Source organism: Xenopus laevis, chromosome 1S (assembly GCF_017654675.1).
Source record: "Xenopus laevis strain J_2021 chromosome 1S, Xenopus_laevis_v10.1, whole genome shotgun sequence".
NCBI classification, from domain to species: domain Eukaryota; kingdom Metazoa; phylum Chordata; class Amphibia; order Anura; family Pipidae; genus Xenopus; species Xenopus laevis.
The window spans coordinates 8,006,453-8,033,663 of record NC_054372.1 but is presented as its reverse complement, the minus strand read 5'-3'; the positions used below and the strand labels follow the sequence as shown (position 1 = coordinate 8,033,663).

Below are 27,211 nucleotides of genomic sequence, written 5' to 3'. Positions count from 1 at the left end.
AAGGGTTGAATTGAAAAATTGAATTCTTAAATTCTAATTACAATCTAATTTTCCCTGCCTTAGCAACCACCAAAAAACCCTACGAAATGAAAACTCTTTCTCGTTCTTTCACAAGCACTATCTCTCTTTTTTTCCAACTGTCACTTAGCAGATCTGCCAGTCAAGCTAGCTTGAAGCAAAGAGATACCTATCTGAGATACTGCAGGATGCTTAGTGTCACTCAGGCTCCAAACAACTGAGTTACTGCTGGAATGTGTGACTGAAAGCTATTCTCCCGCTAACAAAGAGGTGAACTGTATCAGTCTTTTGTAAAGCACAATATATATATTTTAATTGGACGTTCAGAGATGTTATAAAGTCATTACGGAATTTCTTTGGATGATGTTATTCAGCTCCTGGGTCTTCGCAAACATTCAACCGATTGTCCTACCCAATTCATTCTGTATTTCATCCTAGAAATATATTCCATTCATAAGCAGGAATCCATCAGAGAACTGGCACCGGCTGCTCCCGCAGGAATAGGAGGATCAGAATACACGACTAGCTGGCAAGTATAGCAAAAAGGATGTTGTTTGCATATGGAAATGAAGTACAGTACACGTATTCTGTATTCAGATATAAAGGACAATCACTCACATAGGCATGAAGCAGGGATTAAAAAGAGAAAGAGAGAGAAAAATCTCTGCATATGTCATTCCTCCATCCATTCATGGGGGCAATCATGGCCCCTTGAGACTCCTATTTGAGTTTTTTATGTGAGTGCCCCAGAAGCGATGACATGCTTAATGTGTGATCCAGGGAGCAATAGACAGTGAAAGATGCTTAGCAATTAAAGGTGAAACTTTCTCCTTCTCTGCACAGAGGCTGTTGTACAGACAGCGTTTTGTACTTAAAGTCCCTGTTAAATGTTCTCGCTGACTGATCAGATTGATATCCAAGGCAAGATGCCAGCCTGATGATGGAGCTGTGTTTCATGCAGTTAAAGCTAACTTTTCTACTCTTGAAAGATCAAGGTGGTTCCTGCTAAATATGGAATGAAATTAGTCGTAAGTTTGGCCACAGAGGAGCATCTCACTTCATCCTTCCAGTTCTACACTAATCAGCCTGCTGTGACGGACATTTTTTCGTGCACACATATGGATGTCAAGAGCTGTCGAAGAGACATGTCCAAGTGGGTCACACATCAGTTTGATCTTATTCATGGATGAACTTGCACTCTCTATCAATGAAGGTCAGATCCAAACAATGAATAGGAGTGACCCATATTACCAAATGATAAAGACAATATGTTGCTAGATTTAAACATATAGCAGTGGTCCATATGAGGCGAGTTCATTTAATCTCACTCAGACTCGAAACAATAACCAGGGCTCAAAACAATAATCAGGTTTTATATATATATATATATATATATATATATATATATATATATATATATATATATATATATATATATATTTCTGCTACAAATTCCAAATAACCAGAATGAACAGATGTAGATTGTTGCCATATCCCAATATGGGCACCATTTTTAAAAATAGTTGAAGAAATTGACCACAGAACCATTGACATAATGACATGATATAATGACCAAGTTGCTCACATTGCTCCAATGAACTATATCAATTATTTGTTCTTTGCCTTTCTAATGTCTTATTAGTGGCCAAAAACAGTGGTGTAACAATGCTCCACTGGTTCCCCTGCCCCACAAAAAAAAATCTTTGTAAGGGCCCGGCGCACTTCTACTCAGCCCTCCCTCCACTTGCCCACCCACTCAGCCACTCAGGACAGGAAGGTAACTGGGGACAGGGTTTTATTACAGCTATAGAGAAAGCAGACCCCATGATCTGGACCCTCCTGCCCCTCCCTACCACAGACAGAGCTTATGTCTCTCTCTTTGGTGTTGTCTACATTCTTGTTTCTAATATTTGTCCTCAGATATAGTGATGAGTGAATAAATTCCGCAGGCGCGAATTTGTGGCAAATTTCCACGTTTCACCACCGGGAATACATTTACGAAACTGCAGTGAAAATAAGTCGGAGAAAAATTCACTGCTTCGAAAATATAATTGGCGCGCGTCAGAATAGTCGCACGCATAAACATTGTCGCGCATCAAAATTATTCAGATGCCCATTGACTTTAATGCCTTTGGCCAAAATAGGTGTGCGTATAACAATTGTCGTGGGCATCGATATTGACACGCATCAAAATTATTTTGACGCCCATTGACTTTAATGTATTTCACAAATTTTTTGCCGTTTTGCCCATCACGGCTTAGGTCAGTTTAGATCTTGCTACATATTGTTCCATGACTAAGCTTTTGCTCAGTGAATTCAGATGGCCAAGAACACTTACTCAGCCACTTTTTTTTAAGTGACTAATCTCTTTATATATCCATATTTCATTTAGATTTTGCCAAGGGTTTCTGGCAGACCAGGGATGTTAGCATACAGAACAAACTAATAACTTAACACTGCCAGAAGCTCAGGCCAAATCCATCCCCAAACACAACTAACGGATAATGAAGGGAAGCCCATCTCAAACTCGAGCAACATCTAATTAATTTATTTCAAATATAACAATATAATGTTGTGGATTTGAGGGCAAGGAGAACATCAAAACTCTACTATATGATACAAAAAAATAAAAGGAGCCATGTAGGCACCAAGATCAAGTCATGCATAGCAACTAATATTATCCTGGGAGCTCTAATAATGCTGGGACCCCATGGCATCTTCAAGCTTTTCAAACACACTCAGGGGCAAATTCACTAAGATGCGAAGCGCCGAACGCTAGCGTTAATTCGCTAGTGTTTGGCATTTTCGCTACTGCGCAAATTCACTAACGAACGCTGGCGTAGTTTCGCTAGTGTTACTTCGCAACCTTACGCCAGGCGAAGTTTCGCTAGCGACGAAACGACGCAAATTCACTAACTTGCGCAGTGTACTGAACGCTACCTTTTACGCTAGACTTCCTTCACCACCTCAGACCTGGCGAAGCACAATAGAGTAGATAGGGATTGTTTAAAAAAAAGTCAATTTTTTTTCTAAGTCCCAAAAAAATGCTGGCGTGTTTTCTACATGATGGCTGATAGGCTGAAAAAGATCGAAAAATTTTTGGGGCTCCCCTTCCTCCCCCCTACATTTCCTGACTCATGGCAACTTACCTAGACAGTGGGCACATGTGTAGGGCAAAACAAAATTTTTATTTGCAGATTTGAAGGTTTTCTAGGCATTTGTAGTGTAGATACGTGTTCCTCCATTGAAATTTGAATTTCGCGCCGTATGCAAATTAGCCTTCGCTGGCGTAACTTCGCTTTATATAGCGAATCAACGCTAGCGCAACTTCGCAACCTTACGCTACCCCTGTGCGCAACTTCGGATTTTAGTGAATTTGCGGAGCCCTGGCGAAACTATGCCTGGCGAAGTGCGGCGAAGTTGCGCCTGGTGCAACTTCGCATCTTAGTGAATTTGCCCCTCGGTGTATAACAAAGGTAGGGTGGGATGTACCTGTATGGGATTTTGATTGGCTTTAACCTGATTCTGAAGTTGACAATGACTAATGGTTGGCCAGAACTGGAATGTACCTGTTCCCCCTGTTCACAATTTTCTATTGTAGCGGCAGGGAGGTTGTTACGACACTTGGAATACCGTCTTTCAAAACAGTTGTGACACAAAGACACAAAGATCTAGGAAGACTGCATGGATGTGCAATTAGAATGATCAGGGGACTTATTCATCACCATAAAAAGGTGAATGCCCATGGCGTGAAATGAGATTTATTTCATGTCTTTCTCAGGCACGTGCTCACTACCTGCTCACAGAAGACTGCCTAATGGAAGCAATATGAAAATTCCCTCTTAACTAATCAGGAGACTTGACTCCAGCCAATTTATTCACCTCCACCAGGTTAACGTTATCACAGAGTTCTGCAGATAATTGAACCGGGATGACATGCCGCTGGTATGATCAAAGCGCCCTATGTATTCAATTATTTTTTGCAGACCTCTTAGACTTTATTACATATACAGTTATTAAAATGCACTCGAAGCTCCTGCAGCAAGATCAGAATACAGCTTGATCACCGGCTCCGAGTCGCTTCTGAAATGAAACTTGAAGAAGTCATCTGAACATTCCTCCATTATAAGGACAACGTTCAACAGTTCATGTTGATTCCTGCATTTGTTTTCATCAGAAGGAACATTTAATTACAGTTAAAAAAATGTAAAAAGAGGGGGTGACTTTAAAATAGTTCACATCTCACTGGAATGAATTTGTTTTTGTAGCTAACAGGGTAATTGAGACCTAGGATAGAAGACCAGGGCCTTTTCTGCTAAAATCTCTCAGTGTTAGAGAATAGTGATGGGCAAATTTATTCGCCAGGCGAGAATTTGCGGTGAATTTACGCAATTCGCTGCCGGCGGAAAAATTTGCGAGACACCCGCAAATTTTTCGCCAGCATCTTGAAACGCCGAAAAATTTGCGAAACGGCGCCAGCGTCTCATTTTTGACGCCGGCGTCCGTTTTTAAAGCCAGCCTCTCGTTTTTGATGCCGGCATCCGTTTTCCGTCAAAAACGAGACGCCGGCGCCGTTTTGCAAATTTTTGGCCGTTTCAAGAATTATGCGGTAAATTCGCAAATTTTTCGGTGAAGCAAAACGGCGCAAATTCGCCCATCATTATTAGAGAATATAGATATTTGTAGTGATGGGCGAATAACTTTGCAAGTGCAAATAAATTCGCTAAATTGGCATGAAAATTCGCTGGCAAAAATTAAAATTTTGGACGCACATCAGAAAAGTCGATTTTCCTCTACGCCTTTTAGTAAATTTAGTGACAAAAAAAAGCCAGCAGCAGATTTTTCTACCTTTAAAACATTTATTTTGGCCATAGCTAAAGTTGAATGCAACTGACCATTTTTGAGCACTTAAATGCCAATGTGAGACAGACGGGATCCTTTACCAATACAGGTGCCCTGTTTTTATTTTTACCCACAATGCAGTATTTTTTTCCAGAGTAATTGTGGCCATGATGGGAAGTTGCATCTGACAAAAATGTGCCTGTTGGGAACCCTGTAATTACTTCCATTGTAAAGGTGGCAGGAGCCCCAGGGTTCACATTTGGGCATTATTATAGGAGACAGAACAGATGCATGGGTGCCGAGCACAACTATATGGAAGTGCAAAAAACATCTTTTGGGCACAGAAACCCTAAAGAATATGCACAGCAACTGCATCTGTTTTTTTTCTAGGATCAAGCTGTGGTCCTAAAGAGTTTCTCTCTCTACAAAAATGAATGGCTGATTCTTCATCAAATCCCATAAATGCTCATATTTAGCTCCTAACCTTTTGCTGCACCGGGGATGTTAGAAACTCCCGCAAAGCAATTTTCTCAAAATATATTGTCCCTGCACATCCAAGTCATAAACCCAGAAATATTAGTGATGCCTTCAGCCAGCGAGAATTAAAGAACATACCGGACAGATTTAGTAACATAGTAAGTACTGAAATGTTCCGTTCTCCCTAATTTATTTCTGTTCAAGGTAGCAAAGAATATTAATGCAGAGAATGCATTTCATATCATCTCATTGTACAAGATGTTCTCAGCTGTGAAAAGGAAATTTGTAGTTCGTTTACAATAGCGGCCGACGCCAAAACTGTTTTTGTTATTTAAGGAAGCTCGTATTGTACGTATTTATAGCTGCCAAGATCTCGCAACAGCCTGCCCGTAATTCTGCCCATGCGTGAACGTTGGAATATCTCATTAACTAGTAGCAAATGTGGGAAAAAAATGGAAATTTTGTAAGGGGGGCCAGCACTAAAGCGTGACATAGAAAGGACAAAATGGACAAATCTAAAACATAAACTTGAGATACTTTCTCCTACTGAACTGAAGGCCGTAGTTGTTTATCATGGGGATATCGTTTTTGTCATCCGCAGACATATCAGTTATTTCTATCCTGTATCATCTAGTTATTTGTGTCCAAAATCTATCCAATGCATATATTTGCATATCTCAACCTTTATTAATTAATGTCACTTAAAGGAGAACTCAACCCGGAAACTATTATTAGTCACCATAAAAGGAAATGTCATTCTTCGCACCTTTCCAATACACATTCATTACAGATTTAAAATGTTTTTAAAGTTATTTGTAATTGTAATGGCTATTGAAAGCAGTGCCTGTTGCATCCATTTCTGTTCTCTGGTTCTGTCTCTTGTAACAAAGTTACAGTCAATTTTCCAGCAAGTATTTCAATCAGCTGATTTCTGCTACATTGTTTCAGATCAGAGGGGGCTGTGCAAAGAGGAAGACAGACATTGCTCTCAACGGCAATTGCATTTACAAATAATGTTAAAACTATTGAAAATATTTACTGAATGTCTAATGGGAAGTTTCTTAGAATGATTTTTTCTTTCAGTTTGCAAAAAAATTTTTTGGGGTGGTGTTCCCCTTTAAGTAACAATTATAAACAAAGGTAGGAACCTGGAATATCTAATCCAATACTGTATAACATGTTCCTTATCTGTTATCTGTATTATTTATTGTTAGTAGTGATGGGCGAATAAATCCGCGTGGCGCAAATTTGCGGCAAATTTCTGCGTTTTGCAATTTCTGCGTTTTGCAGAATCCGCCGAATAAATTTGCAAAACTCCTGCGAAAATTCAAAACATTTTGGATGCACGTCCGAAAAGTCGCTTGCGTCAAAATTACCGCACGTCAACACTATTCGGACGCTCATAGACTTTAACGCATCAAAATCAAAGTTTATGCAAGTTTTTCACAATGTTTCTCGAATTTCACTGGAAATTCGCAAATTTTTCAGTGAAGCGAAACGGGAGAAATTTGCGCATCACTAACTGCATGCTATAATATCTCTGTGTTGCCTTAGGGCAGGACTAGATGATGCGTTTTGACCCGACACGCCGCAATGCGACTAAACGCATGCACTGCGTTTTCATCTGACAGTCGGATCAATGTAGTTGTTTATGTGCGATTCTCCTTCACTTCCGTTTTCACTAAACCATCCGACACATCGCATGCGTTTAGTCGCATTGCGACGTGTCAGGTCAAAATGCATCCTCTACTCCTGCGCTTAAATCACACAGGAAGTCTGATTGTATCACTTTCCTATGAGCACTAAATGAGATTATTTGAATTCTAATAACATTTACAGTTCCCCCAATCATTAGATGGCATAGCAAGCGTCAGACCCAGGTTGGCTTGGTTTTCTTCCCTCTGTGTGTAGGCGTGTGGGTTAATTACTTAATTGCTTTATTGTAAAGCTCAGAAACCTTTTTTGGCTGCTGCTGACACAATGGTAATGCGAGCCGCGCTGTGTAAATCAGTTATGGTCGGACACATTGCTCGCACTTCTGCTATAGCCAGGTGCTGAGAGATAAACCTGGGAAGGCATTTGCAGCAGCTCGGTCACCTTCAGGAACATCTCCTAATTAATGATTATTTGATTCTGTTAGGACACTGATATTTCAAGGAGAAACATTAATTTATTGGGCACTGTACATGGCTTTGCCGTTAGTACATTAATCTGCGCTGTGTAATGGCAACGGGGAGGGCTTAATTGGCAAAGGCACAGTTTATCACAACATACAGTATCATGAGAACAAAGGCCATGCAAATTAGAAGCCGCAAGCTCAATTAAAATCTGTTAGTGTTCAGAAATGTTTCATAAAGGGAAATTTATTCATTCAAATCTTCGCATTAAAAGGCAGCACCTTTAAAGCAACAGCCAGTGTTGGACCGTGTCACCAGGGAGCCACCAGAGAAGTTTGATCCCGGGGGCCTCTACTAAATGTGTAAGACCACAAAAGGTGCCCCAGTCCGATTCTGTGGGAGAGTTGCCAAGACAGTTCTGCCCTTAGCAGCAGGAATTAGATACAGGGCACAGGTAGGTGGTTATTATATTGGGTTCAGCCCTGGGCCCACCAGGATTTTCTCTGGTTTCCTAGTGGATCCATCAAACCTGTCCGTAGCTCTATACAGTTATTCCACCAAATTACTCACAAGACCTTCAGAAAAGGTCAACTGGCTCAAAAGGACTTCAGAATAAGATTTTGAAAGAAAATGCCATTCTTAGCAATTTTCCATTATACAGGTATCCGGAAACCCATTATTCAGAAAGCTCCGAATTATGGAAAGGTTGTCTCCCATAGACTCCATTTTATTTAAATAATCCAAATTTTCTCTGTAATAATAAAACAGTTGCTTGTCCTTGATCCCAACTGAGATATAATGAATTCTTATTGGAAGAAAAACCAGCCTATTGCGTGTATTTAAGTTTTATGATTTAAGGTATGAACATCTAAATTACAGAAAGAAAAATCCATTATCCGGAATATCCCGTGTCCCAAACAATCTAGATAACAGGTCCCATACCTGTATATTAATTGCACCAACATTAATTACACGAACTGCTCTTAAAAAACAGCAACGGCCTGTCCCTCTCTAGTCTCTTCCCTGGTGGTTATTTTGCTGCATTTCACCACGACAAACACCCATAGACTCGAATTTTTATTAAAAAATAATGCTGCACAGATAGAAAAATGTTGGGTGAAAAAAAGATCATTGACTTAAGTACATTTGGAGAATTCCATGCCGTTTCGTGAATTTTCGGCAAAGCGAAACAGGTCAGATTCGCTCAGCAATACTGTATTAATTATACTGCTTTAAGCCATTATATTGATTACCATAAGGTGAAATGTATAAGATTATTGATTAGTATTGACCTATTAATTCAAACAGGTGAAAGCTGCAATACTGTTGCTCTTTTTTCCAGTACTGTTTAGTAGTGATGGGCGAATTTATTCGGCAGGCGCGAAAATTCGCCAGCGTCAAAAAAATGGATGCCAGCGTCCGGTTTTTGGACGTCGTCGCATTTTCGCCAAAAAAAACCAACACCAGCATCAAAAAAACAGACGCTGGCATAAAAAAAATGATGCCGGCATCAAAACCGATGGTGGCGTCAAAAATTAGACGGCGGTGGCGTTTCGCGAATTTTTCGCCGTTTTGCAAATTTCTTGCGAAATTCGGAAATTTTTCAGCGAAACTGCGCAGATTCGCCCATCACTACTGTTTAGAGTGTGACCATACAAGTGGATGATGCCTGTTTTAGAACAAATAATTGGATTTTGAAAGTGATTTGTTTCAAGTACTATATGCATCTTATTTAATTGTTCTGTTACTTTGTAGGGTCTCCGACCCCAGCACCCAAAAAAAAAAAAAAGATTGACATTGGGGCTTAAACTTTGTCATTTTTATTTATTTATTTATTTTTTTGAGTGGGATTAGTACAACCCTTTCTCAATTTGGATCATAACTTGTGCTTTCAAATTTAACATTTTTCACTTGCCATTGCAAAATCCGCAGCTACAATGCAATTGGAATTGAGGGGGAAAATGTTGCATTGTGGGGGGGTGCCAATCTGTGAATGCTTTTTGCCCTGTGTTTTATATATGACACATATTTACATGTTATTAACATGTATTTATAGCACCAACATATTTCACCGCGCTGTACACATATAGGAAGGCCTTCCTATATCTATGTGTGTAATTGTTGATTGAGTAATTAGAAGTTGCAATTTCCTTCTTTCCCTTTCTATGAACCACTGGAAATCCTCTGATTTTATTTTGGGCACAAATGCAGCCCATGAGATGAAGGCAGGTAGCCTGGCGGAATAAAGCTCCGGCATCGGGTCTGTCATGAATGTAAAATGAAAGCAGCTTCTAAAAATTGTGTGTAATAATCTTTCAAAGATGACATTTGCAATTCAAAATGTGACTACTTGCTTAATGAGTTTCTTTGTTGAAGAAAATTAGCTTTCTTGCCAGTCGCATAACACAATAGTTAGTGCTCTTCTTCTTCTTTTTTTTCCCTCCCCCTTATGCTTTTCTGTTTCCTGATGCAGAACATGCTATTTCTGAAAGTTTACATAGAGGGGTGGAATGACTAATCAGAGCTAATTTTTTGGTGGAAATTGTCAAAGTATGGAAACTCCTGCGGAGTTTGAAAATATTGTATTCTTATTTAATACTCAGCTGGTGGCGAGAATACAGCCTGGATATGGTGCATAAGGGTGGCCAGGGTTTACTTCCTCAAGTCCTACTTCCTCACAGAACACAAAAAATATTTTCTTCATTTCAAAACTAATGATGGCACCTGTAGCATAGTTGGTACATCAAGCTCTTTTTTTATAGTCATCCATCACTTACAGAATACAAGTATACACATGGCCACTACTCATGCTCTAGGTCCCTATGCCATGTCCCCAGTAGAGGAAATATCATACGAGAAGAGGTAGAGGATCCTAAAAGTGTCAGTAGAGTCAAGAACATATTCCTAGAAGCAAGGCTGACCACCTGGGTGACCAAGTTGGGGAAAGTTCTACTTACAGTACGTGGTAGATCTTACCGAATTTTAGATTTTTGCAGCATACCTTATTTTATGGAGAGGCCTTCAAAGATTCTACTGATTATAGCAACTATCAAGGAAGCATCCAAAACTGTCCAGGCCACCGTCTATAAGAACCTTCTTAAAGTACTGCTGGTTCTTGCCCCAAAAGTACACACTTAAATGTTCTCAGGGTGAGAACTGTAAGTACCAACAGGCAGTCCATCTGTCAACTTCAGGTTGACCACCTGGGTGACCAATTTGGGGAAAAATCTCCTTATGTGGTGAACTTTACCAAATGAGCAGATTTTTGCAGCATACCTTACTTTATGTAGAGGCTTTCAAATATTCTACTGGTGTATTGTAGCTATCAAAGAATCGTCCAAAACCGTCCAGGTCACCTTCTTTAGACTGTAAAAAGAAGTAAGAATAAGACGTACTGCTGGTTCTTGGCCCAAAAGTGCACACTTGAGCATTCTCATGGTGAGAACTGTAAGCACCAACAGGCAGTCCATCTGACAACTTGTCCATCTTCAATGAAGATTGAAAATGCACCATGTACATTCAGCTTTAAGGCTGCACTGTAGACCTTTTTGTAAAGGAGCCCAGGCATCCAAAGACAATTGGTGAGGTCAACAAAAGAGTGGATCTTTCCCAAGGTAGTAGACTAAACCAGTCAGATCTAATCATCTGACCTCCCCTCAGACCAAAGATCGAATTACAAACAGGAACAAGTAGATCAGCCCAACAGATATACATTTGCCCAATCCCAGGCCAAATATTGACCATAATGTTTGTTGTTTTGGCCCCACATATTTGCCAACAAGCTGTTGATTTGGTCTGGAGTGGCAACAATGTATGCGTCTGTATGAGCAGCTTCAGTCAGGAAGTTAATAAACCATCTCAGTGCATTTCCATCTATACACAGCGGAGAGGATAAATGAATCCACAAGTGTTAATTTTCTACTTAACTTTACCGTCATGTAATGAAAAATCTATTGATTTAAAAAGGGCCATATGACAGTCATATCCAAGTTACTTAATTAAAATCGCTTTAATATAATGTCTGTCAATCACTTTATTGTATTATACAGGCAGAGTCGAGTGGGGAGAGGCAAGAGCCTGCAGATTAATAAGCTTCTGTTTCCATCTTCCTGAACAGTCAGTGATACCTCTTACCTGTGGTTAAATGGAATACAGTTATCTTTCTTTATAATATCTCTCTCTGCTTTAGTTCCAGGGGTACCAAGGCCACAAATAAGCTCTCGACCCTAATCTCCCCCTAACTGGCCTTCAGACTGGACCCACTTAGCTCATAACAAGGTTACAGATATATAGAAAGATTGGGGTAACAGTCACCCTGCTATAGTTCCAGGGGTACCCAGGGTAAAAATAAGCACTTACCCCAAATCTCTCCCTAACTGGCCTTCAGGCTGGGCCCACTTAGCTCATAACAAGGTTACAGATCATCATTTATTTTCATCATCATTTATTTATATAGTGCTGTCAAGTTACGCAGTGCTTTACTGCAGTTATAGCAAACAGGGAATAAATGGTGGCTAACAGACAAGGATTACAGAGTACAATAGGGTTTACAAACTAAGAGGTTAGGGTACAATTGAGACAAAAGGATCATATAAACACTTTGTCATTTTTGATACAGCAATGATTAATTAAGGTACAACGAATAGGCCTCTTTAAACAGATGGGTCTTTAAGGAGCGCTTGAAAGTTTGGAAGGAAGGAGAAAGTCTGACAGCTTGTGGCAGAGAGTTCCAGAGAAAAGCAGAAGCCCGAGAGAAGTCTTGTAGACGAGAATGGGCAGAAGTGACCAGAGGAGAAGTGAGGCGAAGATCAGAAGCAGAGCGTAGGTTTCGTGAAGGAGTGTATTTGGAGATTAGAGATGAAATATAGGGAGGGGTTTCATTATTAAGGGCCTTGAATGTGAGTGTAAGTAACTTGAATTTGATTCTAGAAGAGATTGGGAGCCAGTGAAGGGACATACAAATGGGAGCAGCTGATGTTGAGCGGCGAGATAGATGAATGAGTCTAGCGGCCGCGTTTAGAACAGATTGGAGTTGTGAAAGGTGACTTGTTGGAATACCTGTGAGGAGTAAGTTGCAGTAATCAAGGCGGGAGATGATGAGAGACTGAATCAGTGTTTTAGTTGATTCTGAACTGAGATAGGGTCGTATTCGAGCAATGTTGCGCAGTTGAATACGGCAAGATTTTGCAAGTGTTTGAATGTGTGGTGAAAAAGACAGATGAGAGTCTAAGATAACTCCTAGGCAGCCTGTGTGGTGGAATGCAGGTGGTGTTGTTTACGGTGAGTGATATCTGAGGGACAGGGGAAGATCTTGGAGGAAATATGATGAGTTCTGTTTTAGAAAGGTTCAGTTTCAGGTGGCGCTGTGACATCCAGGAGGAGACAGCAGAGAGACAGTCTGTGACTTGGGAAAGGACAGAATTAGAAAGATCAGGAGTAGACAAGTAGAGTTGGGTGTCATCAGCATAAAGGTGATACTGAAGTCCAAATGACTGAATGAGTTTTCCTAGTGAAGTTGTATAGAGCGAGAACAGCAGGGGGCCAAGAACAGAGCCTTGAGGAACTCCAACAGAGAGTGGGAAAGTAGTAGAAGTAGAGTTAGAGAAGGAAACTTTAAAGGAACGGTCAGACAGATAAGATGTAAACCATGAAAGAGCAGTGTCCCGAATGCCAGATGAGTGTAGAATGTCAAGGAGGAGTGTGTGGTCAACTGTGTCAAAGGCTGCAGAGAGATCTAGTAGGATTAGAATGGAATAATGACCTTTAGACTTTGCCAATAGAAGATCATTGGTTACTTTGGTGAGGGCAGTTTCAGTCGAGTGTGATGGGCGGAAGCCAGATTGCAAGGGGTCAAGGAGGGAGTTGTGAGTGAGATGCTGGATCAGGCGTTTATAAACAAGCCTTTCTAGTAATTTGGAGGCGAATGGAAGAAGGGAGACCGGTCGATAGTTAGTGGGAGAGCTGGGATCAAGGGAAGGTTTTTTGAGGATAGGAGTGATTAGTGCTTGTTTGTATAATGATGGAAAGGTACCAGTAGAGAGTGAAAGATTGAATAGGTGGGTAAGTGCAGGAGAGAGTGTATCAGAGATTGGGTGGAGAAGGCGAGAGGGTATGGGGTCAAGGGAGCAGGTGGTGGGTTTTGAGCTGGCTAGAAGTTTGCTGACTTCATCTAGAGTTGCAGGGGTGAAGGAGTGCAAAGTAGATGTGAGTGGACTGCACGTTGGTCTGAGATTGTTGTTGGACGGTATGCTCAGCCTAATGAGATTGATTTTTTCATTAAAGAAATGAGCAAGGTCTTGGGCAGTAACATTAATAGGTGGAGGAGGTGGAGGGGGGCATAGGAGTGAGTTAAATGTGGCAAACAGCTGCTGTGGTTTGGAGGACATAGTAGATATTAGATAAGAGAAGTATTGTTCTTTGGCTAATGATAGAGCTCGGTTATAGCAGGAGAGCATGAATTTGAAGTGGATGAAATCAGGATCAGTTCGTGACTTTCTCCATCGTCGCTCAGCTGATCTACTACATCTTCTGAGGTACCGTGTTACACTAGTGTGCCAGGGTTGGGGTTTAGCTGGCCGGCTGTGACGGGTGGTAGAAGGTGCAAGGGAGTCAAGTGCTGTTGAAAGGGCATCGTTGTAGAGAGAAGCTGCCATATTGGGACAGGAGAGAGTATTAATATGAGATATGGATTGTGCTGATACTGTTGATAATTGTTGTGGTTCAAAGTCATTAAGGTTTCTGTACGTATGGGTAGAGAGAGATGGTTGTGAAGGTGCGGGTGAAAGCAGTATCTGAAAGGAGAGTAGATGATGGTCAGACAGAGGGTAGGGAGAGTTTATTAAGTTGGATGGGCAGCATGAGTGGCAGAATATAAGGTCAAGAGCATGACCCTCAATGTGGGTAGGTGAGTCGGTCCACTGAGAGAGACCAAATGAAGCTGTTAGAGAGAGAAGTTTAGAGGTGGCAGCAGAAGCAGAGTTGTCAATGGGGATGTTGAAGTCCCCTAAAATGAGAGCAGGTGTCTCACTGGAGAGAAAGTATGGAAGCCAGGCAGCAAAGTGATCCAAGAAGGTGGAGTAGGGACCTGGGGGGCGATATATGACAGCAACACGCAGAGAGATTGGAGAAAACAAACGTATGCTGTGGACTTCAAAAGAAGTGAAGGAGAGAGAAGACGGTGTAGTTAGATTTTGAAACCTGCATTTGGGAGAGAGAAGAAATCCCACCCCACCGCCATGACGGCCATCCGGTCTAGGAGTGTGAGTAAGTGAGAAGCCTCCATAGCAGAGGGCAGCAGGTGAAGCGGTGTCTGAGGGTGAGAGCCATGTTTCAGTGATTGCAAGAAGGTGAAGGGATTTAGCTATAAAGAGGTCATGGACTGCTGTTAGTTTATTGCAGATTGACCGTGCATTCCAGAGGGCACATGAGAAAGGCAGGGAGGGTGTTGGCTTTATGTGAATTAGGTTTGCAATATTAGAAGTAAGTAAAGTCAGAGAGACTGGAAAAGACCTTGTTGAATGCCTGAGAGTAGGAATAAGTGAGGGTACAAATGAGTGAGTTGGACCAGGGTTTGGGGAGACGTCCCCAGCTGCAAGTAACAGTAATAATGAGAGTGAGACAAGGTGTGACCTAGATTTGACAGTGCGAGCAGTGTGTTGTTTGATGGGATGAGAGGGGATAATAGATTTAACAATACAAGATAGTGTGCTTAGATTGAGAGAGGGTGATGGGAGCAGTGAAGAGGAGATTTCAATTTCAGGATAGTTTGATGGATGTTGGAGTGCAGAGGATATATGCAGAAGTATAGAGGAGAGAGAGAAAAAGAAGGCAATCAGATTAAACATAGTTGGACAGTAAAATCCGGCTTATCTTGTTGATAGAAGAATTGTTGAGCAGTGATGTCCAGTGTTTGCTTGGAGATTCCAATTCAACTCTGTTGTTCAACTCTGTCTAACTCTATATGTTGTACTTAAACTTCTGTACTTGAACTTGATGGACTTAAGTTGTTAAATCTGCCATGGCTCTCCTGCCATGCTCACCCCTGCTATGCTTCCCCTAGAATGAATGTCCTGATATACAGCAAGAGGGTCACATGGGTGAGGGCCAGCAATTGATTAATTAAGACAAGTTAAAGACAGAAGAATCTCTGAGTCTGGTCATCTAACAGACATCAATAGCAATAAAATGGACATACCAAACTATTCACTAAAGCAAGCAACAAATTGCTAGATAAATGTTAACTGATGCATTTTAACACCTACCCACAATTGAATAATTGGCAATGGTAATACAAAGATTTGCAGCAGAGTTGGATGGTGAGATGCAGAAAGCTAGGAGCAGTAAGTTCAATTAGCAGGAATTAGACATACCCACAATTGAATAATTGGCAATGGTAACAGATATATAGAAACATTGGGGTAACAGTCACCCTGCTATAGTTCCAGGGGTACCCAGGGTACAAATAATCACTCACCCCAAATCTCCCCCTAACTGGCCTTCAGACTGGGCCCCCTTAGCTCATAACAAGGTTACAGATATATAGAAACATTGGGGTGTCATCCTGCTATAGTTCCAGGGGTACCCAGGGTACAAATAATCACTCACCCCAAATCTCCCCCTAACTGGCCTTCAGACTGGGCCCCCTTAGCTCATAACAAGGTTACAGATATATAGAAACATTGGGGTAACTCGTCCCACCAACTGACATTCAGGCTGATCCTAACATATACTTTGTTTGGGTCTTACTTGTGGTCCAACCCTACAGTTTTGGAACAGGTACACTAGGTAATCAATTGTAGGTAAAAGCACCTAAAAACAGAACTCTGTAGGTTGGGGTGCAAGTGCTTTACGTTCATGCTTCAGATGATAGTTGGGAGTGAGAGTTGTATACCTGGTCTTGTCAAGGTGTCATTTCCACCTCAACCCTTCCAAATGGTGAACTAAAATAATTCTGAAGCCCCAAAACAAAGAGAGGGAATTCACTTTTCTCTCAATGGGAATAAAGGGATATCATATAAATACTGAATTATTGCATGTGGCTACTTGTCAGAACTCTTTAAAAGCCAGCCATTGAATTCATCAAGGAAACCATCTCCAGCAACAATAGTAATTACTTGATCGCCTCGACTGAATCAAAGGATTGCTGCATGATACAAGCTGAGCTTAGGCCTAGATTAATCAAATGCTGAGAACATTTCCCAGAGAGAAATCTCTCAATAACCTAAATGATGCTTCTGCACGGTGAAATGATCTTAATCTCCTGATGATTGATTCCAAGATGTTTTATTAAAACCTTCCAAAGTTGCCGCAATACCATTTACCAGAGACCAAGGAGGCTAATGTGCCAAGTGCAACCTCTATCAAGAGGCAATCAATAAAGCATCGCCCAATGTAAAACCTGAACTCCACAAGAAGAATTTCTTTAAGGCATTAACGTATCTAAGGGCAAAAATCTCAGACCCCCTTACAATGCTGGCTTCCCAGCGGCTGCTGAACAGACCTAAAAATCCCAGCTGTTCTATAGTATATCTCTTATTTTATATAGAGGAACGTATAACCTAGTGTGCAGTAACCCTACTTAATTTAGACTCACATCAAAAAATTAAAATAATTAAAATATCATGTACTGTTGCCCAGCACTGGTAAAACTGCTGTGTTGCTTCTATAGTTTAGATATATGCTGTGTAGCCATGGGGGCAGCCATTCAAGCACAGGATACACAGTAGATAACAGATAAGTACTACTATAGTTTATATAAACAAGCTGCTGTGTAGCCATGGGGGCAGCCATTCAAGCACAGGATACGCAGTAGATAACAGATAAGTACTACTATAGTTTATATAAACAAGCTGCTGTGTAGTCATGGGGGCAGCCATTCAAGTACAGGATACACAGTAGATAACAGATAAGTACTACTATAGTTTATATAAACAAGCTGCTGTGTAGCCATGGGGGGCAGCCATTCAAGCACAGGATACACAGTAGATAACAGATAAGTACTACTATAGTTTATATAAACAAGCTGCTGTGTAGCCATGGGGGCAGCCATTCAAGCACAGGATACACAGTAGATAACAGATAAGTACTACTATAGTTTATATAAACAAGCTGCTGTGTAGCCATGGGGGCAGCCATTCAAGCACAGGATACACAGTAGATAACAGATAAGTACTACTATAGTTTATATAAACAAGCTGCTGTGTAGCCATGGGGGCAGCCATTCAAGCACAGGATACACAGTAGATAACAGATAAGTACTACTATAGTTTATATAAACAAGCTGCTGTGTAGCCATGGGGGCAGCCATTCAAGCACAGGATACACAGTAGATAACAGATAAGTACTACTATAGTTTATATAAACAAGCCGCTGTGTAGCCATGGGGGCAGCCATTCAAGCACAGGATACACAGTAGATAACAGATACGTACTATTATAGTTTATATAAACAAGCTGCTGTGTAGCCATGGGGGCAGCCATTCAAGCACAGGATACACAGTAGATAACAGATAAGTACTACTATAGTTTATATAAACAAGCTGCTGTGTAGCCATGGGGGCAGCCATTCAAGTACAGGATACACAGTAGATAACAGATAAGTACTACTATAGTTTATATAAACAAGCTGCTGTGTAGCCATGGGGGCAGCCATTCAAGCACAGGATCAGTAGATATGCATTGTATGGTGCATTATGCTATTTGGATTTGGCGCACTGTACTATTTTGGATTATGGTGTGTCATGTTATTTTTAGATATAATACACCGTGTTACAGTATTTTTCCACATGGAACACTATTCTATTTTGGTGTATGTTGTGCCATTCTCTTTTTGTTATATCATTCTATTTTTGGATATGGTATCCCATGATATTTTGGATATGGTACATCATGCCATTTAAGTGTTTCTGATGCACAATGCTATTTTGGGATATGGTTCATCATTCTATTTTAGATTAGGTGTGCTGTGCTATTTTGGATTATGGTGTGTCATGCTATTTTTAGACATTGTACTCCATGCCATTTGGTGTATGCAGTTGATTTACCCTGTGTACAAGACAACCTTGTAGTTAACACCTATAATGTTACATATAGTGCTTCCATCGCATGCCCACCACATGCACAACTGAGTTAGTGAGGTCCATAATTAAATCTTATTTAGAACGTATTCCTCTTGCCTGAACCACCTCTAAACAGAAATAAACAGAGTTTCCGTAGCTGGGATGATTTATGTCGTTTAACAGAAAGGAATTTTCAGACAATGGAGGCAGCGATTCTAAAGACAGGGTCTCCAGGGACAGAGCAATGAGTAATTGTCAGTTGATAAGTTGCTTCATCGTTAAAGGTCATCTGAGGTCAGTTGAAACAGATATTTTTGAAACCTGATATTGTTTTCATTCAGAATTATATTATACAAGAGCGGCAATGGTGCCATTCTGTAACAATATTGGCTGTATCTGGTTCACCTTATCTGATTTGGTGGGAGTTTTTTCCTAACCAATCACATGTTGTCCTTAGAGGACCTATAGCTGTACAATATCTCAAATAATCCCCAGTCCATGAGATTTGGATTAGAGAAGGCAAAGGGTAGCAGGGAATTCCATACGTCAACTTTCTTAGAGGTCAAAGGCATCAATTACTATAACTTGTGCACGAATAGTGATGGGCGAATAAATTCGTCAGGCGCAAATTTGCGGCAAAAGATGGTGAAATTGCTGAAAATATTCACCAGTGTCAAAATATTTTGGAAGCATGTTGGAAAAGTTGCTCACGTCAAAACCGTTGAGCGTCAACATTAACATTGACTTTAATCCGGCATCAAAATTGACACATGCATCAAACTTGACGTAGGCGTTAAAATTTGCATTTTGCAATTTTTTTTTACCGTTGGAAATGAACAAATTTTTCGGAGAAGCAAAACGGGACAAATTCGCCGATCACTTTACACAAGGGCTGCAGAAGTACTATGGGTGCAAATGCTTTCAGTCAAAATCCCTTGCATCCAGGCTTTGGCTCTACACCTAATGCTAGATTGGAAATCCAGATCATGGTGCAGCACCATCAGGCGCAAAATAGTCCTGTCCCCACTGTCTGCCATAGGGCAGGATTGCTCGCTCCAACTGACATTCCCTAACTTGTATATTATTCAAAGCGACAGGGGAAAGGCAGAAAAGGAAATCCTATGTGCCTTATTCCCGCCTGCCACTTGTGAATGCAGTGCTGCTGAATGCAGGCAACAATGTATTCATAGGGCACACACAGAACCCTGTGCTCCAAATAAACGGCAATTCAGAATAGTGTAGGGCGAGGTGCATGTACAGTCCTGCATTTTCTTAACTCCTGTTGTCACATGCAATTTAATTTGCACCAGCTGAATAGTAAATATTCTATATAATTATATAATGTAAGGCAAATCACATGCACCTAACACTTATCCGGTGACAAAACTCTGCAATGCTGCATGGTGAGCGCAGGAGAACTCCGCCCTCTTTTAGTAAATGAGCCCCAATGTAGTGTAATTGCATCTACAGTAGGTTGGCTGCACCAATGATTTATTAGGGAAGACAGCCCTCTTTACTTACACAACCAGCCAATCACAGTTCTGTAGATTTAAGTCAACTGATCCAAATTTGTGAATGTAAGGCTAATGATTTTTTTCTCGTCCAAAGAAGACGAAAGTGATGCAGAGCTGGAAGGAGTCCGTAGCACAGCGATACAGCCAGTTGATAAGAAATGCAACCTTCCCTGGCTGCGCATTATCATGCGACACATCCACTGCCCTGATAACCATTGGGCGTGACTGGAACTTCAGGGATTTCTATGGTTAAAGCCACGCAGACGTCTGCTCAAGGATATGCACAATAAATAAAAGATGAGGGAGCCTCAGCCACAGATTTCAGAAAGTAAGGATCCCAGGACATTATATAAATCAGGTTGAAAAAAGACCAAAGTCCATCGAGCTCAACTCCTCCAAATGAAATGAAACACAGCATTTATACATGTCTTTTTTTAACTAAATGCCTCACATGTCCTAGTCCTGTAGTAACCAATATGTATAAGAAACGGATCCGCACACACGCTGATTAATGCAGTCGGGGAATATCACCTTTTATTCAGCCATCAAACATCAACGTTTCGGGGGGGGAACACACCCACCCTTCATCAGGATCAAATTATTTGTGCAGTAGCCAATTTAAACCCAACTTCCCACGCCTTCTTTTCCCATCATGCAACTTGCCACAAAAATTAACCCTTACGTGGAATGCAAGAAATTTAACCCATATATAACATACAATGAAACAATCAATTTTGATAAGACAGGTTACAAAAGGATCTTTTTCTTTTTCTATCTTAAAGTGTCCAAGTGCAATAATTATTATATATAAAAATGTAGTATCAAAAAATTTTTTTATAAAAACATTCACATACATTAAACACCATCAGCTGAATGATCACTTAGAATATTAAGGGTTATTAGAAAATTCCGAGGGCAGTAAGGTATTATAATATTTATACCACACATGGATTTTTACAATATGGTGTTTAATAGTGATGGGCGAAATTCGCGAAACGGTGACGCCGGCGCCCGTTTTTTCGTAAAATTTTTTTTGACGCCGGCGAATTTTTTCCGCAAATTTTCGCGGGCGTTTCGCGAATTTATTCGCTGGCGGCGAATCGCGCAAATTCGCCGCAAATTCGCGCCTGGCAAATAAATTCGCCCATCACTAGTGTTTAATGTATGAGAATGTTTTTATAAAAACATTTTTTGATACTACATTTTTATATATAATAATTATTGCACTTGGACACTTTAAGATAGAAAAAGAAAAAGATCATTTTGGAACCTGTCTTATCAAAATTGATTGTTTCATTGTATGTTATATATGGGTTAAATTTCTTGTATTCCACATAAGGGTTAATTTTTGTGGCAAGTTGCATGATGGGAAAAGAAGGCGTGGGAAGTTGGGTTTAAATTGGTTACTGCACAAATAATTGTATCCTGATGAAGGTTGGGTGTTACCCCCCGAAATGTTGATGTTTGGTGGCTGAATAAAAGGGGATATTCCCCGACTGCTTTAATCAGCGTGTGTGCGGATCTGTTTCTTATACATATTGGTTGCTAAGGGACCCGGCCGGGTCAACGGAAGGAACGCACCACCAATTGCAGGATTGGTGAACTACAGGTATGCGGTAGGAGAATTACATTCTAGTCCTGTAGTAAAACATTGAGGTGACCCTTCAACACAAAAGAATTTGAGCAAGACGGGTTAATATGATGGATACCTGTGCTGCTTTGGCTCTGAGGGGGAGAGGCTTGATGGTTCTTTAGGGGTGGAAACTAGGTCTCCAATTTTCCATCAGGATCCTGATGAAGGTAGACCCACACCAAAACACTGGGATGGCTAAATAAATGGGTTAAACATAGTGATGGGTGAATTTTCACCACGAATTTCGCAAAATTTCCCACGAAATTCACAAAACTGGTAAAAAATTCACAAAATGCTGATTTTGACTCCGGCAACAATTTTCCATCTTCAAAATGGGCACCTGCGTTGAAACAGTCTCCGGAGTTCAAAAAAAACTATTATTGGTTGCTAAGGGTTACATGTAAATTTTCTGCAAAGCCTCATAGTGTTCCGAGCAGGACTTTCTTTGTACTGATGTGGTTTTAATAAGAAACATATTCAATCACTAAGTCCCAGGCAGAAGATGCTTCAAACCCCATAGTCAGTTGTTAAGCCTCCTGGGGATATTTTCAAAGATGGATCTGACATACAGACACAATTTAATTACCTTTTCTCAGTAATTTGTTAGATAAAACCTACTCAGCCATCAACAGACGGCTATTTTGCTTGGCCTTTGGTATTCATGAGATTAGTCTAATCTATTTTAGTTTTGTTTCTGCACTGAAAAGTGATTGAGGATTCCTTTATTTTTTTTTCCCCCCTCTTCTGGCAAAATTAGATTATCACAAAGAAGTATGCCCCAAAGAAATGAAAGCCTATCTAGATAAAGCCGCAAGAAAAACGCTGATATGAAAAATGCGCTAATTAGCATGGCATATCCTTAATGATATATCCGTCAGATCTGCGAGGGAGAGAGAGTGGCATTTCTGTTCTTTAGAGCAGACACTAAACAACAATTAATCCACTGCTTCATATTTTACATCATATTACACCTTCGGTTTATGAGACTAGGAAGTGGGTAGAAGTCTGTTTGGATTAAGGGATAACCTACTGTGGCCTTTATTTATATTATGAGTGGTCGGGGGAAGTAGTTGCACTTTGCTGATCACCTACATCAAAACAATAAAAATATAGTGAAACACCTAAATCATGGGCTGTGGTGGAGATAAAGTTCATTTGCTCAGTGAAGGAGCCATTCTACTAAACAGGAGCAATATGAAACAATGATTCTACTGAGAGGGCAACAATATCATACAATCCATCCAACGAATAGGAATCAATCTGAAATAATCTTTTCACAGAGTAGGACACAATATAAAACAATCATATTACTGAAAAGGAAACACTACGAGCCATTGCACTGAGCAGTGAACAATTTGAAACAGTCCTTCCAATGAATAAGAAACAGTGTAAAACAATCCTACTGAATAGGAAACAACAGGAAACAGTCATTCTACTGACCTGGAGACAATAGGAAATAGTCATTGTACTCAGCAAGAAACAATAGGAAATAGTCATTCTTCAGAGAAAATAACAATAGGAAACAGTCCATGTACTTAGCAGGTAACAATAGAAACATTCATTCTAGTGAGCAGGAAATAATAGGAAACAGTCCATGTACTGGAAGGAGACAATCATGTACTCAGCAAGAAACAGTAGGAAACAGTCAATCTTCTGAACAGATAACAACATGAAACAGTCCATGTACTGAGCAGGAAATAACAGAAACAGTCATTCTACTGAGCTGGAAATAATAGAAAACAGTCCATGTACTGAGCAGGAAACAATGGGAAACAGTCATTCTACTGAGCAGAAAACAATAAGAAACAGTCCATGTACTGAGCAGGAAACAACAGAAACAGTCATTCTACTGAGCTGGAAATAATAGGAAACAGTCCATGTACTGAGCAGTAGGGATGGGTGAATTTTTTCGCCTTGTTTCGCCGCAAAAATGACGCCCATAGACTTGTATGGCATTGTGTGTCAAAAAAAAGACACGCGTCAAAATAATTTTGGTGCACAACAAAAAGTTTTTGACGCCCATAGACTCTACTAAGCAGAAAACAATAGGAAACAGTCCATGTACTGAGCAGGAAACAATGGGAAACAGTCATTCTACTTAGCAGAAAATAATAGGAAACAGTCCATGCACTGAGCAGAAAACAACAGAAACAGTCATTCTACTGAGCAGGAAATAAGAAACAGACCATGTACTGAGAAGGAGACAATGAGAAACATGCATGTACTCAGCAAGAAACAACAGAAACAGTCATTCTACTGAGCTGGAAATAATAGTAAACAGTCCATGTACTAAACAGGAGACAATGGGAAAGTCATGTACTCAGCAAGAAACAATAGGAAACAGTCAATCTTCTGAACAGGAAACAGTACATGCACTGAACAGGAGACAATGGGAAACAGTCAATCTTCTGAACACATAACAACAGGAAACAGTCCATATACCGAGCAGGAAAAATGGGAAACATTCATTCTAATGAGCAGGAAACAATAGGAAACCGTCATTTGTCTGAGAAAATAACAATAGGAAACAGTCCCTGTACTGAGCAGGAAATAATATAAACAGTTATTCTACTGAGCAGGAAATAATAGGAAACAGTCCCTGTACTGAGCAGGAAATAATATAAACAGTTATTCTACTGAGCAGGAAATAATAGGAAACAGTCCATGTACTGAGCAGGAGAGAATAAGGAACAGTCTTGTACTCAGCAAGAAACAATAGGAAACAGTCAATCTTCTGAACAAATAACAACAGGAAACAGTCCATGTACTGAGCAGGAAAAAATGGGAAATGATCAAACATTGTTATACTAAACAATTCCTTTAAGAACTTTTTGCCAAATGGAACTGTCGCACACTCTCTGAAGGTCCCCATACACAGGCTGATATAAGCTCGATATGGCCGACCTCAAGGTGGGCACATTGGGGAGAGATACGCTTGTTTGGCACACAAAGACAGCAACAAATTTAGAGTGATCCGTGCCCTCTCCTAGCAACAGGTATTGTTGTCTTGATTCCCCCCAAACCAGGGAACATGAGGATGAAACAACATATACAACATAATAATATATGGATGGCTCATTACAACTGGTTTGTGCCTAGGACTGCATATTTACATTCATTGAAATATATTGCAATGTTCCCTGCTAGCAAGATTCTTACACACTTTCCAGAGAAATGTCCATGCATTCCATATTTGCATTTCATATTCCTCTGGTCGAACAAAAGATTTGTAATTCCCAAAGTGCTAGTGATTTCAGAACATACCTGTTTTTAAACCCATCCCTGTCTAATTAATTAGAAGGCAGCCCCCCAGGGGAATGCAATGTTAATTAGAATTCTGCAGCAATAAAGGGTTAATCAGCAAAACCACCAACGCTGCTCGTCTGATGATTTTTAGTGGAACTGAAAGCTTTTGCTGGCATTGAGTAACGACTTCCTATATTAAATAGGGGCTGGGGAATCAATGCTAATGGAGACAAGCACGTTCAGCCATTTGATTTCTCTATGACCACCAATATATTGACATAACAATAAATCTTGCGCTTCCTTGGCAGATAAGGTTACAAACGCCCAATGATTTGACCCTTGGGAAGAAAGCAGAGGACGTTCTTTGGGCAATGACACTGCAATTTTAATTTGCTCAAATGCAGATTACAGTGCAGTTAACTGCGCATTACTGACATTATTTACCAATCCATGTCGGTCTGAACATTAACTCTTCAAATGACCATGAAATAAAGAAAACTTGGTTGTGCCGCAACCGAGCTGTCACTGTGTATGATGAATTTTTGCCATTTTCATAGAACTATCAGTCTGGTATTTAAAAGGAATCTGACATTTCCAGGCAGCAGAATCCAGCTGTTTGTCATTTTACTAGAAATAGGAGGTCAAAAAGCATTCCGCTATAGTCTTTATCTGGGGGTTCTCACCTTGCTTTAACCCTCATTATGGAGTGAAACTATAAGTAATAAAACCTTTTTGAGCAGAGGTGAGGAACACCCACTATGTTTGTGAGAGTTATAGTTCAGCAACCACTATCAGAGTTGTCATTTTGACACTAAATACTGGTTATGGGATAGTAGGTATAGTAGGGAGAGATGGTGCCTATAGTAACAGTGGATAATAGTCTCTGGGAAGGGAGTGTGACTGTGGGATAGCAGGTATAGTAGGGAGAGATGGTGCCTATAGTAACAGTGGATAATAGTCTCTGGGAACGGAGTGTGACTGTGGGATAGCAGGTATAGTAGGGAAAGATGGTGCCTATAGTAGCAGTGGATAATAGTCTCTGGGAAGGGAGTGTGACTGTGGGATAGCAGGTATAGTAGGGAGAGATGGTACCTATAGTAACAGTGGATAATAGTCTCTGGGAAGGGAGTGTGACTGTGGGATAGCAGGTATAGTAGGGAGAGATGGTGCCTATAGTAACAGTGGATAATAGTCTCTGGGAAGGGAGTGTGACTGTGGGATAGCAGGTATAGTAGGGAGAGATGGTGCCTATAGTAACAGTGGATAATAGTCTCTGGGAAGGGAGTGTGACTGTGGGATAGCAGGTATAGTAGGGATAGATGGTGCCTATAGTAACAGTGGATAATAGTCTCTGGGTAGGGAGTGTGACTGTGGGATAGCAGGTATAGTAGGGAGAAATGGTGTCTATAGTAACAGTGGGATAATAGTCTCTGGGAAGGGAGTGTGACTGTGGGATAGCAGGTATAGTAGGGAGAGATGGTGCCTATAGTAACAGTGGATAATAGTCTCTGGGAAGGGAGTGTGACTGTGGGATAGCAGGTATAGTAGGGAGAGATGGTGCCTATAGTAACAGTGGATAATAGTCTCTGGGAAGGGAGTGTGACTGTGGGATAGCAGGTATAGTAGGGAGAGATGGTGCCTATAGTAACAGTGGATAATAGTCTCTGGGAAGGGAGTGTGACTGTGGGATAGCAGGTATAGTAGGGAGAGATGGTGCCTATAGTAACAGTGGATAATAGTCTCTGGGAAGGGAGTGTGACTGTGGGATAGCAGGTATAGTAGGGAGAGATGGTGTATATAGTAACAGTGGATAATAGTCTCTGGGAAGGGAGTGTGACTGTGGGATAGCAGGTATAGTAGGGAAAGATGGTGTCTATAGTAACAGTGGATAATAGTCTCTGGGAAGGGACTGTGACTGTGGGATAGCAGGTATAGTAGGGAGAGATGGTGTCTATAGTAACAGTGGGATAATAGTCTCTGGGAAGGGAGTGTGACTGTGGGATAGCAGGTATAGTAGGGAGAGATGGTGTCTATAGTAACAGTGGATAATAGTCTCTGGGAAGGGAGTGTGACTGTGGGATAGCAGGTATAATAGGGCGAAATCCATATAGAAATTCAGTTTAGTATCACTTATTTGGGTATTTTTGTGAACATGAAGCTTTATTTATCTTTTCAAGTACATAGTTGGTATCTTGTTTTCCCTTGAATAAAGTATCCCTTGAAACTCTTTATTTGCAGCTTGTGTAACAGCTAAATGTGGCTAGTTTGGTTACAGAGAACTCTTTAATCTGGAGTTTGATTTGACCCC

General features: G+C 40.6%; 1 protein-coding gene across 4 annotated transcripts in view; it reads right to left on the bottom strand.

The window, feature by feature from the left end:
* Positions 1-27,211, bottom strand: part of LOC108706501 (catenin alpha-2) — a 922,761-nt gene that overhangs the window by 274,608 nt on the left and 620,942 nt on the right. The gene's annotated exons all lie outside the window — the stretch shown is intronic.